The sequence below is a fragment of the Maniola jurtina genome, chromosome 3 (assembly GCF_905333055.1).
Source record: "Maniola jurtina chromosome 3, ilManJurt1.1, whole genome shotgun sequence".
NCBI lineage: Eukaryota > Metazoa > Arthropoda > Insecta > Lepidoptera > Nymphalidae > Maniola > Maniola jurtina.
The window spans coordinates 16,272,444-16,291,598 of NC_060031.1; the positions used below are offsets into that span (position 1 = coordinate 16,272,444).

Consider the following 19,155-nt stretch of genomic DNA (forward strand, 5'->3'; position numbering starts at 1 on the left):
TAATGAAATGCCGAAGGCGAGGCATGACAAGCCTGAAATATCAAAGGCAAAGCGAGTGCTAGTACTCGTATTATACTTTAGTTTTCATCGGTATACATCTGAGTTTTGTTTCGCTCGCGGCAAAACCGTGCACTTTGGATTTTTTCGTGCATTGATTATTTCAACGAACAAACTATGTATATTTTTGTCTTTGATCAATGGGAGACTATCCCAGTAACCAGATGAACTAGAGCAAGGAAACTCGTGGTTTGATCCTGAATCGACGATGTCAAATATTTGGCTATGGCGAAGAAAAATATGGCTACTTTAGGGCTACCTGCGTCAAATGTACTAACATTTGATGCCTTCCAGTGACGTTGAAGCTTCGACCTTTTGTGAAGTTCTCCAACTGTTATGTACAGTGTTTATACTCAGGACTCAGGATATAAATCTTTACTCCGGACATTTTTACATGTTCAAATGTGCAAAAAGTTGAAGCGGTGATAGCCTAGTGGTTACGAGGCCGTCAGCCACCTATTCGATGGGTCCGGGGTTCGATCCTGGGCACGCACCTCTAACTTTCTGAGTTATATGCGTTTGCAATTGAAATAATCATCACTTTAACGGTGAAGGAAAACATCGTGAGAAAATCTACATACCTGTGAGTTCTACATAATGTTCTCAAAGTGTGTGAAGTCTGCCAATCCGCACTTGGCTAGCGTGGCTGACTATGGCCCACCCCTTCTCATTCTGATAGGAGACCCGTGCTCGGTAGTGAGCCAGCGCGGTTTTTGATAAAAAAAGATTTGAAATACTCAAAACTTTCAAGAAAATCTTATTGGTAGACCCTACTATCACTTTTAGCGAAACTTTGTTATTTCGCTTTGGTCGTGAAAGTTCTCTCAAGTTGGGTGGAAATGTTTGCACATGTTTTATGTATGTTTGGCTTATGATGCAATGTTATGCGCAAAGTTCAGCGATGTATGCGAAAGCTCAATCACCCAGAGGCCACCCACGCTTTATTATCACATCCTTTGTTATACAATTAGTTTACAAACATACATACGTCATTACGCAATCGCGTTCTTGAAAATGGATTGAGCGATTTTCAGAGAATTCAGAGTTTATAATATACTAGAAGATGCCCGCGACTTCGTCCGCATGGATTTAGGTTTTTACAGATCCCGTGGGAACTGTTTGATTTTCCGGGATTAAAAGTAGCCTATGTTCGTCTCCGGGATATAAGCTAATCCTGTACCAAATTTTGTCAGAATCGGTTAAACTGTTGGGCCGTGAAAAGGTAGAAGACAGACAGACAGACAGGCACACTTTCGCATAATTATAATATTAGTATGGATCTTATGACATTTTCCGAACTATTTAACATCATTATTTCATCGTTTTTAGGGTTCCGTGCCTCAAAAGGAAAAAGGAACCCTTATAGGATCACTTTGTTGTCTGTCTGTCTTTCCGTCGTGTCTGTCAAGGAAACCTATAGCAGGATACTCATTGTTGACCTAGAATTATGAAATTTGGCAGGCAGGTAGGTCTTATAGTACAAGAAAAGGATTTTTAACACCCGATCCAAAAAGAGGGGTGTTATAAGTTTGACGTGTGTATCTGTGTATCTGTCTGTGGCATCGTAGCTACTAATGAACCTATTTTAATTTAGTTTTTTTTTGTTTGAAAGGTGGCTTGATCGAGAGTGTTCTTAGCTATAATCGACGAAAATCGGTTCAGCAGTTTGAAGGTTATCAAGCTCTTTTCTAGTTTTCTTATAGAGGTTTTGTGTCGGGGGTTTTTTAATCTTTGAAGTTATTTTATACTGTGTGGAGATATTGGAGCATTTATGTTCGTGACCTATAGGATCAAAGCCTCACAAAGCCTTTTACGTTGTTGGTACAACAATACTGTCTGTAGTACCCTATATCCGCCCCCTTCGTGAAGGGAAAGTAGGTATTCCGTGGTGTACGTCACGTATCTTACCTGGAACAAACATAACTTAGTATTAAGATAATAAATATTTCACATACATAATATTAGGTAACCATTTCATTAAGTAACAATATATTATTATGATATGATGATTTTTTTATCATGATAAGAATTGTTTTTAACCCCGCGACCCAATAAGAGGGGTGTTATAAGTTTGATGTGTATCTGTGTATCTGTCTGTGGCATCGTAGCTCCTAAACGAATGAACCGATTTCAACTTAGTTTTTTTTTTTGTTTGAAAGGTGGCTTGATCGAGAGTGTTCTTAGTTATAATCGAAGACAATCGGTTCAGCCGTTTGAAAGTTATCAGCTCTTTTCTAGTTTTCTTATAGAGGTTTTTGTGTCGGGGGTTCTTTAAATTTTGAGTTATGTTTAATTTTATTCAAAACTTCAAGTGCTCTCTATTCGGCGGATTACAGATCTTACGAAGAAATCGAAAAGAAAATTTATTGCTAAATGTTTAACACAAACAAAAAATTATTATGGCTGTTTTTTTATCAGATAGTTAAGTAGGTAGGCTTTTGAAATATTTATACACGTTAAGTACATAGTATGGGCAATAACGTAATATACATCAAAGTTCAGACGACGACGTATGGCGCCAAGGTAGACTAATTTATGACCAAAATTAAAACCATTAAAACATTCTTTGACCGAAAGTAGTGCTTCATATGGTTGCCACCTGGAGGGATTCTTCAAGAGAATTGTTCACAGTTTTTCACTTTCACACATGCAGATGATCTAAATTACAAGTGTAAATTAAAAATTTATAACACCCCAAGTGCGTGACAAGTGAAGGTTACAGTAACTAGAAAAGAGCTGATAACTTTCAAACGGCTTAACCGATTTTCTTGGATTATACCTAGCTAAGAACACTCTCGATCAAGCCACCTTACAAACAAAAAAAAAAAAAAATTAAAATCGGTTCATCAGTTTAGGAGCTACGATGCCACAGACAGATACACAGGTATACACGTCAAACTTATAACACCCCTCTTTTTGGGTCGGGGGTTAAAAATGGCATATTCCACTATCCGTACATACATGAGGATAAATGACTGAAAGACATATCAACTCTAAACTTGACTTGCACACGAACCATCGTACAACAATTACCACTTTTTTTTTTATTGCACCCATTTAATGGCAGTCATTTTTAAATTATATTATTTGTTGTTAAAGCGGCTACAGGACTACACATTCTGTGAAAATTTCTATTTTCTACCTACCTACGGCTATCTTAATAGATAGGATTAAATAACAAAGCAAAGCACCGCTTTCTGCGCAATCATGATGAAAAGATCACAATAAGGAATTTTAATCATTCCAATTTAATTTAGATACCTACTTACTTGTTTACAAGAATTTATTAACAAATCCATGCGTGCTGCACGCCAAACCCGTTAAGTCAGTAACTAATGGTATAGTTGACGTGCTACATTTGTTACTAGATCATTCCCAGAACTAGTATTTTTTAGTGGGCAAGTTACAAGTGTCCACACTACGTAACGCGTGAAACGTATTTAAGTTGATTAATTAGAATTAATACCTATGATAATATGGTTGTGACGTAGACGTCACGTTGGCTTTTTAGGAACTTCATTTCAATTGCTAAATTCGACTCTACGATTATGAATTACGATTTTGTTCGGTAATAATAATATAATTTTAATTCTTTCATATCCAACTATGCCATTTTCTCTAATTAGATACTGAAATAAAACGAATTACTTAATATAATTTTATAGTATAATGTGTTAAGTATGAAAGCATTATTTTTATGCAAATATTGAATAATATTTCAGCTATTCATTATCATTATAATGCCTTATGCATTTTAAACAAGACTTGAGTATTTATTGGGAAACTAACTTAAAATTGTTTTGTTAATTTACGGCAACCCTAGGCTTCGGCTGCCGTGTTCAAGTGACGTAATATTCACGTGTGCTTGTGACGTAGGCAAGAAGACGCCAGGCGCTTTTGGAGTTTCATTTTTGATATTCAATTTCAGGTATTAGGTATGTAAACTTTACATTGTAATGATTTACGTACACGAATAATATATTATGTGATGAATAATATTATGTAGGTACCTATATGAAAATATAGATAAGTATATTAATATATAAAAGTTGTACATATAACATATTATAATATTATGTAATAATATTTTTGCCAAGATAGAAGATAAGTTGTTAGGACTATAAAATATAGTTTAAAAGTAGTAGTAAGTAGTGTACATAAATATTTTTCTATCCTTAATTCTTTTCATAAATGCTTTACATTTTCGGTTACATTAAATTTAGGTTACAATATTAAGTCATAACCAAAAATATTGGGTAGGCAACGGCGTTCTATCTCTATACAGTAGTCGTCAAGCCTGTCAAGCTACTTATAGTAACAGTTGAAACCTATTTAATCAAGTGTTGCTGGTGAATTATTAGGTATTTAATGAAAAACTGTCCATTATGAAAATAACAATGGGGATAAAATCGCTTTATGGATACGGACTGTTGTTTCTGCCCCGCTGGTTAATTGAAGATTAATTATTCGGCCCGAAATAAATTAACAATTAATCTTTGTTGTTGCTACGCAAAAATGTATAAAAGATAAGAAGATAAATTATTTCGGAAACAGTATTTTAAGTAGGGACTAGTAGATATTTAGATACTTAGATACTTACTAAATATTTTGTCGGGTGTGAGTTTTATGCTTGTCATCTTATTTACTTTGCCTTACATTATTACCATTGATTCACGTCCATAATCCATTACCCAATAAGTAAATACATCCCTGATTTATGATAAGTTACGACTGCCATTGTGCAGTACAAAAATACGTGTAAGTACATAAATCTGGCGAAGTATTGTGGTACAGATCTGTATGATACAAATATAGTACCTACTCTTTCATAGCGAGAGAGACCGCATCCCGCTCGACACAATAGGTATTCTCGGGGTCGGGAATCGATATGCAAACCGCAATCGGCCGAGTTGTATAACCTGATAACGAATATACTTACTACATAACAATAACTTTAGAAAGAAAATATACACAGGATATACACAGAGAACTACTAAAACTACAACAAGAAGACAAGTGTAAATTAAAAATTTATAACAACCCCGACACGTGAAGGTTACAGTAACTAGAAAAGAGCTGATAACTTTCCGAACCGATTTTCTTCGATTATACCTAAGAACACTCTCGATCAAGCCACCTTTCAAACAAAAAACTAAATTAAAATCGGTTCATTAGTTTAGGAGCTACGGTGCCACAGATATACACGTCAAACTTATAACACCCCTCTTTTTTCTTTTTTTTTGGGTCGGGGGTTAAAAGTTAAGATCATTAAAATTTTGTAGACACGATTAAGGACGTTCAATATCGTTATCGCAATGACTGCCTTCATAGGTACCTCAAACTCTAATCTAAAACTGCAAGCTCAGCTCAATTGGTGGACGCTTTCAACAAGGCTCTAAATTAATTTGAGGATGCTTTAAAGTTGAAACAGTGTCTACGATGCTGGTTATGCTAGGACTTTGTTCATAAGTCTAACCAAGTAGTGCTTAAACTCTATTTTTAACTGACTTACAAAAAGCAGGAAGTTCTCAAATAATTTTTTTAACACGTTTTTCTTAAACTTTGTAGTGGTGTTTTAAATTAAGTCGTTTCTTTGTATTTTACAGTTATAGCTGATGCACCTATCTTTACTAATGTTTTTTTGTTTTTTTGGTTAGTTAAAGTTATAATTTAGTTGTTAGTATTGTTAAGTAAAGGTAAAGGCCTTATCCAGAGATGGCCATTTATCTCGCTCCTGTGTTACTCGTTCCCATTTCGGACCAGCTGTTTCTTTGATCTCATCTTCCCATCTTGCCAGGGGTCTCCCCCTGCTCCTTTTGCCATGAGGGCCTCTCCACCGAGTTACTTTTACGGTCCACCTCTGGTCTATAAGTCTAGCCACGTGACCTGCCCATTTCATCTTAGGTATATACGATTTATCAAATACCCTGTATAGATACATCTTTGCCTATAACAGATTCCCATGTAACAATTAGCATGGTTTCCAATGTGTCGTTTTGTGGAATTAGTTACAATGAGACTACATTGTAGTTGTACCATGAAGCGGAGGCGATGCGCACAACAAACAACTATTGTAGCCATTGTCAGGGCCTAGTAAACATACCTATTGACCAATATAAAACTTTAGGATTCCCTTTACGGCTCTACCATAGTTCATGACAGTTAGGAAAGTTATAAAACATCAAGGCTTCACCTACATTGACTGGCGTAGTGTTTTAGTGTAGCCTATATAACATTGGTAGATAGTTTATGAAACGACTAGGTTCTAGGACTAGGTATCTTTGATTTCACGTCATCCCCTTGCCTAATATTTGACAGATATCGATTTAGGAATCAGGATCAAGCCCACTCCTCGCTCTGGTTCACTCTGGCTGTATTGTGCAGAGAACAGTAGAGCTGTACTCATAGAAGAATAGTTAGTTGTAAATGAAGCTACCACTTTCGTCAGAAAATGACCTTCTCTAGTTCAACCGGGAAGAGTCAACAAGATACTTACTTGCGCTTTTCAAAAACGTTTTCTAAAGCCTTGTACAGACTAAGGCTGAGATCTATAGAGATATTTTCAAATTCCCACGGGATTGGAAACAAACAGGATTTACAATATCGTCAAGCGGAGAAGCGGGCCGTCGCTAGTATTTAAGTATTTGTACTTTATTATGATTCATTATCACATCACAGTCAACCGATTGACTTGTTTCTTAAAAGGTCCATCCGTTTAACAGATTTATGTTTGGTACGGAGTGGTTTAAGTCTAGTCCACACTTATCTATACTAATAAATAAAATTGGAGTGTCCGTCTGTAATTTCGAAATAACTACCGCATATTAAGGTCATATGGTTATTTGAACGATACTATAACTGAATCACACGTTTTTAAAATTTTTGTCTGTCTGTCTGTTTGAAAAGGCTAATCTTGGGAACGGCTGAACCGATTTTGACGGGATTTTCACAGACAAGTAGAGAATTGACCAGGGAGTAACATAGGCTACTTTTTTAACCGACTTTCAAAAAGGGAGTTGTGTTTTTCTACCTATGTACACCGAAATCTCCAAGATTTCTGAACCGATTTGCGTCATTTCTTTTTTAATCGATAGAGAAACTTTGCGACATTGTTTCATAAAAAATTTGGGGTCCAACTCCTCAATCCTGATGCTGCAGGGGATCTGACCAATCCACGCGGGCGAAGCTGCGGGCATCAGCTAGTATTATATAAATGCGAAAGTGTGTCTGTCTGTCTGCTAACTTTTCACGGCTCAACAGTTTAAACAATTTTGATGTTTGGTATAGAGTTAGCTTACATCCCGGGGGCGGACATAGACAAACATTTTTATTCCGGAAAACCAAAGAGTTTCCACGGTATCTTTAAAAACCTAAATCCACGCGGACAAAACAAGAAATCTAGATTCTAGTCCATACTCAATATTATAAATGCGAAAGTGTATCTGTCTGTCTGTCTGTCTGTCTGCTACCTTTTCACGGTCCAACAGTGAAACCGATTCTGACGAAATTTGGTACAGGGTTAGCTTATATCCCGGGGACGGACATAGGCTACTTTTATCCCGGAAAATCGAAGAGTTCCCACGGGATTCCTAAAGACCCATCCACTCAACCGATTTGTATGAAAGGTACCGAGGTAGCTTGCGTCCATGTTATTGGCTTTTTATCCTGGAAAACCACACAGTTGCCACGGGATCTATGAAAATCTAAATCAATATGAATATAATGAATATAATGAATATATCATTTCCGTTGCAATCCGTTTATGCTTTTTATTTTATTGAGCGATTGACGTCAAAGTCTGTTATTGTATTATTCGCTAAAACGTGCTAAAACTGTTGCTTCCTTTCTCGTCTACGTGACGCGTCACATTAATGTGCCATAAATTACGTGACAAAGCAAAACTTAAGTAAACATAAATTCAGGAGTATTTAGACTATTCTTAGCGAGTTAAAGAAGACAAGTTAATTTTTTGGGTTCCATACCTCTAAAAGGAAAACGGAACCCTTATAGAATCACTTTGTTGGCTGTCTGCCGTGTCTGTCAAAAAAAACCTATAGGGTACTTCCCGTTGACCTAGAATCATGAAAGGCAAGTAGGTAGCTCTTATAGCACAAATAAGGATAAATCCGAAAACCATGAATTTGTGGTTACATCATCACAGAAAAAAAATCAAAATGTGTTTCGATTTTCAAAGTAAGATACGAGTAACTATACCAAGTGGGTATCTATACATTCTAAAACAGATTTTTATTTATTTTTATGCATAAAGTTGATTTCAAACTATGGAATATAATAAAATATCACTCACCCTACTTTTAAGCAATCGAGTGAGCGATATTTATATATTATATTTCCGTAGTTTGAAGGCAACTTAACAGTTTTTCATTTATCGTGCAATATGTCGGAAAAAATATCCGAGTACGGAACCCTCGGTGCGCAAATCCGACTCGCACTTGGCCGGTTTTTTTAATGACTTATCTCGAAAGCTATGCACTTTATAGGCTTGGTAGGTTTTTTGGCATAAGTGGGTCCAATTTGCCAATAGCGATCGGCCAGCGGGTGGTCCGCGCTCGCGTCGCGCGGCGGGCGTCGACCCCGCGATAGCGCGCGCTAACCTTTGCGCGGCGATTGTTACGCTATTTATGTAACTGATAAACACTTCTATTCTATTCACTGTTGTAACAGTTCATTGCGTAAGCGGCGATAATGAAATTCGCAAGTTTATCGCATTGATCTCGACGGTGATGTAGTGTGTTCGCAGCGCGTTCCATCCAAACGAAGTTTTATTTTTAATGAATGTTAGGTGATGCTCGCGACTTTTTCCAAGTGGATGGTGGACTCTTTATTTTCTGGAACAGAAAGTCATAGCCTACGTCTAGTCCCGGGATGCAGTTGAACTGATGGCCCGTGAAAAGCCAGTGAAATAATTAGGAGTGACTGCAGTCAAGCGCATATAATTACCTAATATTATAGTTCAAAGTAAACGACAAAGCGCGATGGAAATTGTACGGCAAGAAGTCACATCGTACGCGCGTGTACGCGTGTATCATAAGGTTCATCGAAAAACTGAAGAGTTACAGAAACGGCGGCGATATGTTTTTCAGCTTAGCTATAGGTAGGTAGGTCAAAAGGTCTATAGTCTGTTTCTATCTTTATACGGTTGAAAGTGAACGTTAAAAAATTGGATTTAAATCTTTTTCAGCCAAAAATAAAGTTGACATATTATCACGGAATAACTTCCACATAATATCCGATGTAATATTGTCGATGTTCGATAAATAAATAATAAAATTAAAAGTAGGTAAGGTAAGTAATTAGTAAATTAGCTAACCACAAACAGACCACTATTGACGTAGGTCGGGTAGGTACTTGCAGTGAACATGCGACGTCCGAGTGACCTCTATATCTAATACCTATTACCTATCTACGAAGTTAAAATTAGGAAACGAAAAAATTGTAATGTTGTATAGAAGCAGGCGTTACTTTGCGGAAGTCCATGATAGTAGTCAATGGTAGATTGACAACTAGTGAAATCAGTATTTTTATCAAACGTCAAAACATGCGCTTACTATGCTAGCTTCTATGAAATACTGGCATGTGACGTCACAATGATTTGACGTGTTTTTGATTAATTGATTTTTTTGGTTGATTAAACTAAAAAAGCACTTAAAACCAATAAAGGACGAGGATTTTACGGATTTTGGAAGACCAGATTCAATGATTCCTAAGAAATAATTTATTTTTGACGTAGCAAATACCGCATTCGTGCCAATTTTGACTACAGACGGTCATATCAATATCGTCTACCTATCAGTTGTGTAGACTGTAAACTCTCGACTAGCTATCGAAACAATGACGTAAAGGCGGAGTTATCATAGACAAGTTTTTGTGAGCCGTTTTTTGCTGTCCCTCGTCCGTGGTATGTGACACCCAAATAGAGATAAGGTGTCGTTGTGTTTATGAATGGAATAATGATGAATGGCTGCAAGGATGGTGAGGCTAGCCGGTAGGGGCAGACGTGCGGTGAGTCACGTACCCCTTGGGGGTGAGGCCCGTTGATATTTGTCGTCATTCATCATTAAAAATGATACTACCCTCTTTCTATAGAGCGTACTTTGACTTTGCTCAGAAGTCAGATTTAGGGCGATTTGCACTGCATCCGATCCGAATCCGTGAAAATGCGTTCCGAAATAGTCATAGAACTATTTGTATGGTAGCTTACGCACTAGCTCCGACTTCCGTCATCCGAGTTCTCTCCGTCATCCGTGAGAATATCTCGGATGTGCCACGGATTCAAATCAGCATTTTGACGTATTTCTGTCGCTTTTACATTCGCGTCAATTTTGTATTTATTTATGAACTCAGATTTTTTTTCTCTTTTTTTTTTTTTTGGAGACCCCACTTTTTTGGATGTAACATCCGTCAGGTCAGTTTTTTCCGTATATAATGTAGCCTATGCACCGGGACCATAATAACGAATTGATTGATATCTCATTCATCAAAATCGGCTCAGTAATTTAGGCGCTACGGTGGAACACACAGAATCTGATACAAACATACATACATAGACTGCTAAAATCATAACCCTTCCTTTTGGGTTTGCCGTAGTCGGGTAAAAACAGACTCTAGCCTAACCTAAAACCGTCAACAACAAACTAGAAAGCCACACGTAAATTAATTGAAAGCTCACGCCAGCATTAGACAAAACATGAGGGAGCGAGTCCTCCAAACGCCCTCGCGCGTCCCGCCGACCTACAAAACAGAAACTTAGGACTTTTAGCTCACCCAACCATACTAGGGAATAGGGACGTTAAGTGGTTATCGATGTCATGTACATTTTAGTTTCGAAATTCATACTACCAAAAAATTGTGGGTAAATAACAGATACATAGTACGATAGCACGCATGTAAGCTGTGGAAGCATCTAAGCTGTGGGTTAGGACGTCCGCCTCCAAATCGGAGGTCGGGGGTTCGAAAGGTATATAATTAGGGTCACCAAAATCCATTTGGATCGATGCGCTATATTATCGCTAGTTCCATCTATTCGTATGCCTATTCGTTGTCGGATTTTGCCTCCTCATTAGACATCTATGGCAGGCCGTAACTCATACATTCAAAGGTAGCGTTCAAAACGAGTAGCACGTGCTGTAAGTGGGTAACGCATAAATTACACCAGCGTGAATCAGCCGCGCCGCATGAATCACGGCGCCTTATTACGGGCAGAGTCGGGGTGGACCATAACCTACCTAATTACCGTGGTATAGAGTCTAGAGTAGATGTGACGAGATAAACGCGGATGGCGTCAAGTTTTTGTGGGTATGATCCGCAAAAAATGGTGTAGACGTACTCGGTACTATTGAATGGAGCCATGCGATAATTACACGTGAATAAAAATGTCAGGTACGAGTATGTTTGGAGGAAATTTCAATGGAAATAAAAATAAAAATTGGTTACATTACATCAGGTTCCACTTCAATGCCTTCCATGAATCAGCCTGGGGCCAACCATTGACTTGCCAGCTAGTGTTTCGATCGCAATCACCTCTGATTAGCCGACAGTCGCTCACTATTGGCTACAATGCATTGTTGCAATAAGAATACCATAAATTCAGCCAGTCAGAACAATTGATATTGTCTTAATGATTCATGCAGCTTTTCCGGAATCGACCACCGTTTGCGTCCACAGCCGAACTTCCCGAAGGCCTTTCCTTTCCCACAGCACACATGATATCGCATCCAGCCAGTTCCCGCCACTTTCTGAAGTTTCAGACCAGAGGCCTGGAGCACCTAGCCTCCTACCATGGTGCACTTGCCGCTATGCGTCTCCACTTCAGAACAAGAATAAACCCAGCATGGTTACCTACTCAAAGTTAAGAAGATAGCATAGCTAGTCTTCTCTGGCTGACCTCCGGGCTTTTAAGGATGGCAACACCTGATAATGATAAAATATGATATATCTATAAGAGATATTGAGTGAGAGGCCTTGGTATGGCAGTTGTTTTTTTCAATGCACGATAGGCTTGCGCTTGATGACATTCATGCTTAAAAAAGCAATGTTAGGTCTAGGTTGGAGAGCGCTTGTCTTGAAGATGCTTATTCACTCTTGCTTTGAAGGTATTAAGGTCATACGTGGCAAGAAACACAGCCGCCGGAAGAGCATTCCACACCTTTCAACATTTCCGGTAAGAAGAGCTTTTCTATCATGCCTTCCTACTGCATAGTAAACGAAACATTTCACAAACCCTCGCGGTCGCGTCTCACTTTATATCACGAAATAAAAAGGCAGGTATTGTATTTCTAGGCTTTGTTTAAATAAAACAGTTGAGTTAGTATTTGTGGCAAGTAATGTTTAGCCTCAAATGAAGTTTGTTAACCTTTTGCCTACCTTGACTAGAATTCTAGACACGCAACTAGACTTAACGATGTACCTACATATTACGAAAAGGTAGATTTGTGTATTTCATTTATTTCATATTAGTAGGTCAAATTACTAAGTGGATGCCTAGGGATAGTAGGAAGGTAAGTGACATAATATTAGTCTAGAGCTAGTCAAAACACCATTGAGTAAAAGTATGAGTCAACAACGCTTACTGTCGTCTCTTTATAGTAGGCAGATTTAACCATGAGACAAACTTGTATATTATCATTGAAATCAATAGTTTGGGGTTAATTTGACGCAACCTATTGATTTCAATGGTATCCAACCACTGTTTGTGACTCAAAATGTTTAACACCCACTCCGTCTCGCACACACAAATCACAGACGAGATTTTCGTCCCTGTCATTTGTACGGGATTAAGTGACAGAGAGAGCCCTATACTAGCTTCTTTCTGTGGATAGAGTATAGTTTTGAGTGACGTTAGGCACACCTTAGTGCCATAGTTTCTTTCGTTGTCTTTGCTATTTAACAAACGTTCAAACAGTCTTTCGAGTTCACAGAAGTTTATTAAAAGTACATTTCCGCGATCAGCTGTTTGCAGGGTTGTTGCATTGGAGTTTTAAACAAATTCTTTGAGTCATTCTTTGAGTTGCTACGAGGCTCATTAATCATTATGTTTAGGGTTCCGTACTTCAAAAGGTAAAACGGAACCCTTATAGGATGACTTTATAGTCTGTCCCGAAATACCCTAATACGGAACCCTCAGAGCGCGAGTCTGACTCGCATTTGGTCGGTTTTTTGGTACATTTACACAACGATCCTAACCGCAGCTTGCCAGGATGTTACCGACATAAGTCATAAAACACATTATAAGTATACTTAATAGGTTTTTAACTATTCACAATAATTCACATCTACTTGCCTAATTTACCAACTTCCTTAAAAATACGTTGCTAAGCGTGAAAGGAAAATTGTATTGAAAAATTATTAAACCGAAACATAATGTAGGGTAATTGGATAATTAACTTCTGACGGCTAATTAGTCCATTAGCATACGAGTTACGAGTGTGATAACTAACGTCAGAACACTAATTAATTGTAGCTGCATAATCCAATAGGGTGGCCATGTTTTTCAGAGAAAATGTAATTCTCTAACAATTTTTTATTTACTTACCTAATTTTTTTTTTTCAGATACAAGTTAACCCTTGACTGCAATCTCACCTGGTGGTAGTGATGATGCAGTCTAAGATGGAAGTGGGCTTACCTGGAAGGGGTATAGCAGTTTTTATTAATCCCATACGCCTTTGGTTTCTACACGGTAGGTATCATACCGGAACGCTAAATCACTTGGCAGCACGGTTTTGCCGGTAGGGTGGTAACTAGCAAAGCCTCCCTCCAGACCAGAGCAGTGATTTAGAAATTATAAAGTTCCAAACCCTGCCGGGAATCGAACCTGGGACCTCCCACTAACAAGACCACAGCGCTTACCACTGTGCCAGGGAGGTAGTCGAAATGATAATGTTTCGTAGATGATATCGTATTTTTGCTCCATCTGCATTTGAATTACTGATAACTCTACGGTAGCTTGTGCGTTTTTGGTATAATCAAACCGGAGGGATATTTCCATCAGGTTGGTCTATATTAGCAGAGTGAACGACAGCGATGGAGCTCTCGATTTGATAATGAATCGACATCTGTCAAATATTAGGTTTTTGAGCACCAACAGCAGAGAACAGGTTACGTTAGAAAAATATTATCAAGAAGGTGTTATTAGAAAAGAGCCAAGAAGCAAAAGTCTGTATTGTCCCTCGTAAACAGATAAATGTAGTCACCCACGTTCTAAAAGGGACGGCGAAAGTGGCATTAAGAAAAGCTATAAATAACTTGGATCTAAGTAAAGATCGATAACAAACAGTAAACGCTCTGTTTGAGCTTGAAATAACACAAGGGGTCGAGGATTAAATGTGAATCATTTTGAGGACAAATAGGATACCTTAACTACTGAGCCGATTTTGATGAATGAGGTGCAATAGATTCGTTATTATATGGTCCGGGTGATATAGGCTACATTTTATACGAAAAAAAAACGCCTTGACGGATTTACATCAAAAAACAAAAAAAGTAGAAAACTGTTTTTTGGAACTATGTCTAAGCAAACGCAAGAATAGTGCACAGTAACGCTTGCGTTGCAATTTATTATCTTTTTGGATATAATACGCAGTTAGGTAGGTAGTAATGTTATCTTCGGGTCAAGTTCACAAGCAATCAGAAATGAACATTGAAATGTAAATTAACCATTAAATGGTAATATAAAATGATATTTATGTTATGTTGCGGCTACATTAAGGTTATTGCCTATGCAACGCCATAATTATCGCAACAATCAACGCGTTAAACTGAGTGGCCACACTTGAACGGTTAGTCTAATGCCAATTGAATTGGCGTTAAAGTCGTTTAACGCCAAACGGCATTGTGAATACCGTTGTACGTTGATCGTAGCTACATCTGGTTTAACGGGAAACGCCGTTGAACATCGCGTTGTTGGTCGTTAATGTGGCCGGGACATTAGGGTTAACTTGCCACCGATAAAAATAGTACCTAGTAAGTAAATCAACTATTCAATTAACGAGACCCGACAGTCATGCTAGCGTTTATCTGCGTTCAACCACCCGTGTTACAGCTTGTAGCTTATCAAATTCAAGTGAAATTGTTACTAAAAGGTATTACGGTATTACAGTACGTGGTACAAGACCAGGGAATACCAGCCACGCAAAGGTACCTTGAAGATAGATCAGTCAGGGTACCCTTTTTTTTTAAAGAATATTAGACACGTTAATCATGACTTATGTTCCCCTTTCCCCTCCAACTAAGCGTAATGCTTATGCTAGGACTAGGTACGACAATAGTGCAACGGTGTGGTTAGTGGGTTTGAACCGCCGACCTTTCAGTATTCAGTCTTCTCCTGTAGAAGACTAGGGTAATTCCAATTAATATTTTTCTACGGCGGTGGTCCGCTCTGCTGAGTTTGGCCAAGCGTCGTGTTATACTATGCATGTGCCCCTACACTATACCAAATGGGCTATCATAATATGAAAGGGCTTTACCTGATGTACATTCTAAGACCGATTTTTATTTAATTTTATGCATACTATTTTGATAGTGCGAAATGAGTACGGAACCCCGCGAGACTGACTCGCACTTAACCGGTTTTTTTACATAGCTTATCTATTAATCTACTACTACCCATAATCCATACTAATATTATAAATGCGAAAGTGTGTCTGTCTGTCTGTCTGTCTGCTACCTTTTCACGGCCCAACAGTTAAACTGATTCTGATGAAATTTGGTACAAAGTTAGCTTATATCCCGGGGACGGACATAGGCTACTTTTTATCCCGGAAAATCAAAGAGTTCCCACGGGATTCCTAAAGACGCATCCGCTTAACCGACTTGTATGAAATCTGGTACCGAGGTAGCTTGCGTCCCCGTAATTGACATAGGGAACTATTTATCCCGGAAAATCAAACAGTTGCTACGGGATCTTTAAAGATCTAAATTCACGCGGACGAAATGGCGTCCTCTAGTCCTCTATAAAGAAAGATTCAAGTACCAGTGGTGGCAAAGTTTCTCGTCTGTGAGCAGATTTACGACGTCACTATCGAGATAGTACACAGCCGGCACGCCCACGCCTGCCATTGTGCCGCCCGTGTTGTTGGGGCCGTATTGTAATTTATGTCATTGGCCACATATCGTGAGTAAATTACAAGTTTTTCTTGCAATTGTTGTACTATTTGTTGTGGATAAGGGCTGTTCATATAATCCACAAGAAACTACGTACCTACCGCAGAAAAAGCTTGACATAAATACATATAATAAAGAGCGAGAAGTTGACCTAGATGTGGAATAAAATATATCTGAGATATCGTTTGTGTGCATAAGAATAACTGAAGCATTTCAAAGAATATAAATATTGAAGGACGCATATATATATTGTCATTTCGCCAGCTACTCTTATATCGACTAGCAAGTAGCATTCTTTGTAGCACTTTAGTAAGATTAATTTATCGATTAAAAATCGATTTTAACTAAGTAGGTACATTTTTAACCCCCGACCCAAAAAGAGGGGTGTTATAAGTTTGACGTGTGTATCTGTGTGTCTGTGTATCTGTGTATCTGTCCGTGGCATCGTAGCGCCTAAACGAATGAACCGATTTTAATTTACTTTTTTTTGTTTGAAAGGTGGCTTGATCGAGAGTGTTCTTAGCTATAATCCAAAAAAATTGGTTCAGCCGTTTAAAAGTTATCAGCTATTTTCTAGTTTTCTTGTAGAAAAGAAGGTTAGATAACCCTTAGGTTCATAATATTCAAGTGTCAATTGACAAATGTCAAGCTGTCAAGATGGACGTTGCCTAGATATACATAATTATTTATTTGAAAATGATTTGTCGGGGGTGTTGAAATTTTTTAATTTACACTTGTGTACTCTTTACAACTCTGCATAAAAAGCACATACCTATTTATTATTTTTAATTTTTTAAACCAAATACATATAGGTACAAGTAATTTATTTTAATTCATACAATTTTTAAACCCGTGCAAAGGGCATTAGGAATATTACAATGGAAAAGGCATCAGTCCTTGTTTCTCTGGTAAGTATATGACGCACATTAGTTAAGAAACACCTTAATTTTAAATTAAGACGTACCTACCTAGTAATAGAAATTTACGCCTTCTCAAGCAATAAAATTAGCATAGGCAATGACGAAATGCCAAACACATGTTTTGCATATAAATTGCAAATAAACTTGTACAACAAACTTGGAAGTTAGACCTACGTGACGTTTATCACGGAGATGTCAAGCCCATCACATGATGAATATCAAATATTTTCCTTAGATGCCGATACCACGGAAAACTAGTATTTGTTCTTGGGTATAAAACTTAGTGTCAAAGAGATCATACATCAAGAGCTTATCGCATAGTATTTATTCCGGAAAAACCCCCCTACATTAGAACTAAAAGGGTCGAATTGCTTTTGAAAATGCTGGCCCAAGCTTGAACTAGTCAGTCAGTCTGAACTTACATACTGCAATTTATCCTAGACTGAAAGTTTTTACAAATATTAAACATCCTTACTGGCGTTAATGTCTGAAGCCTGTCAATTTGTAAAGTAAGCAGACTAGATATTTAGTCCACTATTGGCTTTTGTTAAAAGGGAATGAACAGCACCATCTATGAGACTTTAAAGGAACTGACCCTGGACAGTTCCTTAGTAAGACTTGAGTCTCTGGTTTCTATGAGTTTGGATAAGTAAAAATCTTGGTAGCAACTAGTAGGTTAGGTTAGCATAGTTCCGTGGTACAGGATGGGACCCTGTACCACGGAACTAAGCTGAAAATCAGCTCTATATGCATACAGCATAATGCTGCTCTGGAATCATTTATGGGTTGTGCCACTCATGACACAGTTTTTTCCAGCGCTTCTTGAGGTTTGTTGGCTTTATAACCAACTCTAAGTTATAAGATGTAGAATAATGTGTGGCACAATTTAATAAATAAACGTTTTTCTTTCTTTCAACTAGCAACAGGCTGGCGGAAATATACCAAGAACTTTTATCAACGAGACAATAAATTGATTTCTATTGGCGTACAAACAATCTAAAACAAGCAACAGTTCTCGGAACGCGGCAGAGGTTTAGGGCCATTCCATTGAACATTATCCTTATCATTAATGAGGTAAAGCGGAATTAGGGCGGCTAACGGCTTACCCGAGATAAAAGCCTGAGCAGACCTGATATTCATGCTATGCCTGATAATCATTTTTAAGTAAATAAATGGGGTTTACAACTACTTAAATCTAAAGTAGAGAACATGATACATGTAATTTTCATCTTGAAACATGTGTAAAAAGGATGGGCTTTGAAAAGGTAAATACAACAGATAGACACCCAGACTTTCGCATTTTTTGTCATTTATCGAGTAACTAAACAATGCCCGCAACTTCGTCCACGTGGATTTTAGTTAAATCCCGTGGGAACTCTTTGATTTTCCGGAATAAAAAGTTGCCGAAGTACGTCAATTTGAGGGACGCAAGCTATCTTTGAACCTTTCATATAAATCGGTTAAACGGATGGACCTTTAAGAATTCCGTGGGAACTTTTTGATTTTCCGGGATAAAAAGTAGCTAAAATAAAAATTTCATCAAAATGGGTTCAACTGTTGGGGCATGAAAAGCTAGCAGACAGACAGACATTTTCGCATTTACAATATTAAGTATGGATAAGTATGGATGAACAAGGTTATAATTCATTATACAAGAATCAAGTGGAAGGCGTGGCAGTTAATAACATGGAGTGTTAAAAATAAAAGAAGCTGTACTGTAATGTAAAGAGTTTTTCCAGTAAGGCGTTCAAAAACAATGCTTTTAAGCTACAGAATGCAATTAACAACATCTCTAGAGCTATTAACATCACAGCAATTCTTGCAGCAATATATCGTGCAAGCTGTTCCCTGGTGGATGGTTCGCAGCCTACGCGACAATTTGCGCGGCGGGCGGCATGCCGGCAGATTTATAGCCGCCTTCAACTTGATCTGTGATGTTGCCGCGAGCCTGTTGCTGACCACGTTTGGAAAGCCGCTACATAAATTGCGACCAGGTGGGTAGTTGGAGACAGGAGATATGCAACCACTGCACACTTTTTAATTTTGCTAGACATAAAT

General features: G+C 38.0%; 1 protein-coding gene and 1 long non-coding RNA gene across 2 annotated transcripts in view; one reads left to right on the plus strand and one right to left on the minus strand.

Annotated features, from left to right (window-relative positions):
- LOC123880770 (nuclear receptor-binding protein homolog) overlaps positions 1-19,155 on the minus strand; it is a 62,983-nt gene that overhangs the window by 27,032 nt on the left and 16,796 nt on the right. The gene's annotated exons all lie outside the window — the stretch shown is intronic.
- Positions 1,479-9,682, plus strand: LOC123880785. Its single transcript, XR_006799347.1, has 3 exons — positions 1,479-1,490; positions 6,452-6,455; positions 9,564-9,682. It is a non-coding gene; the product is annotated as an uncharacterized LOC123880785 (long non-coding RNA).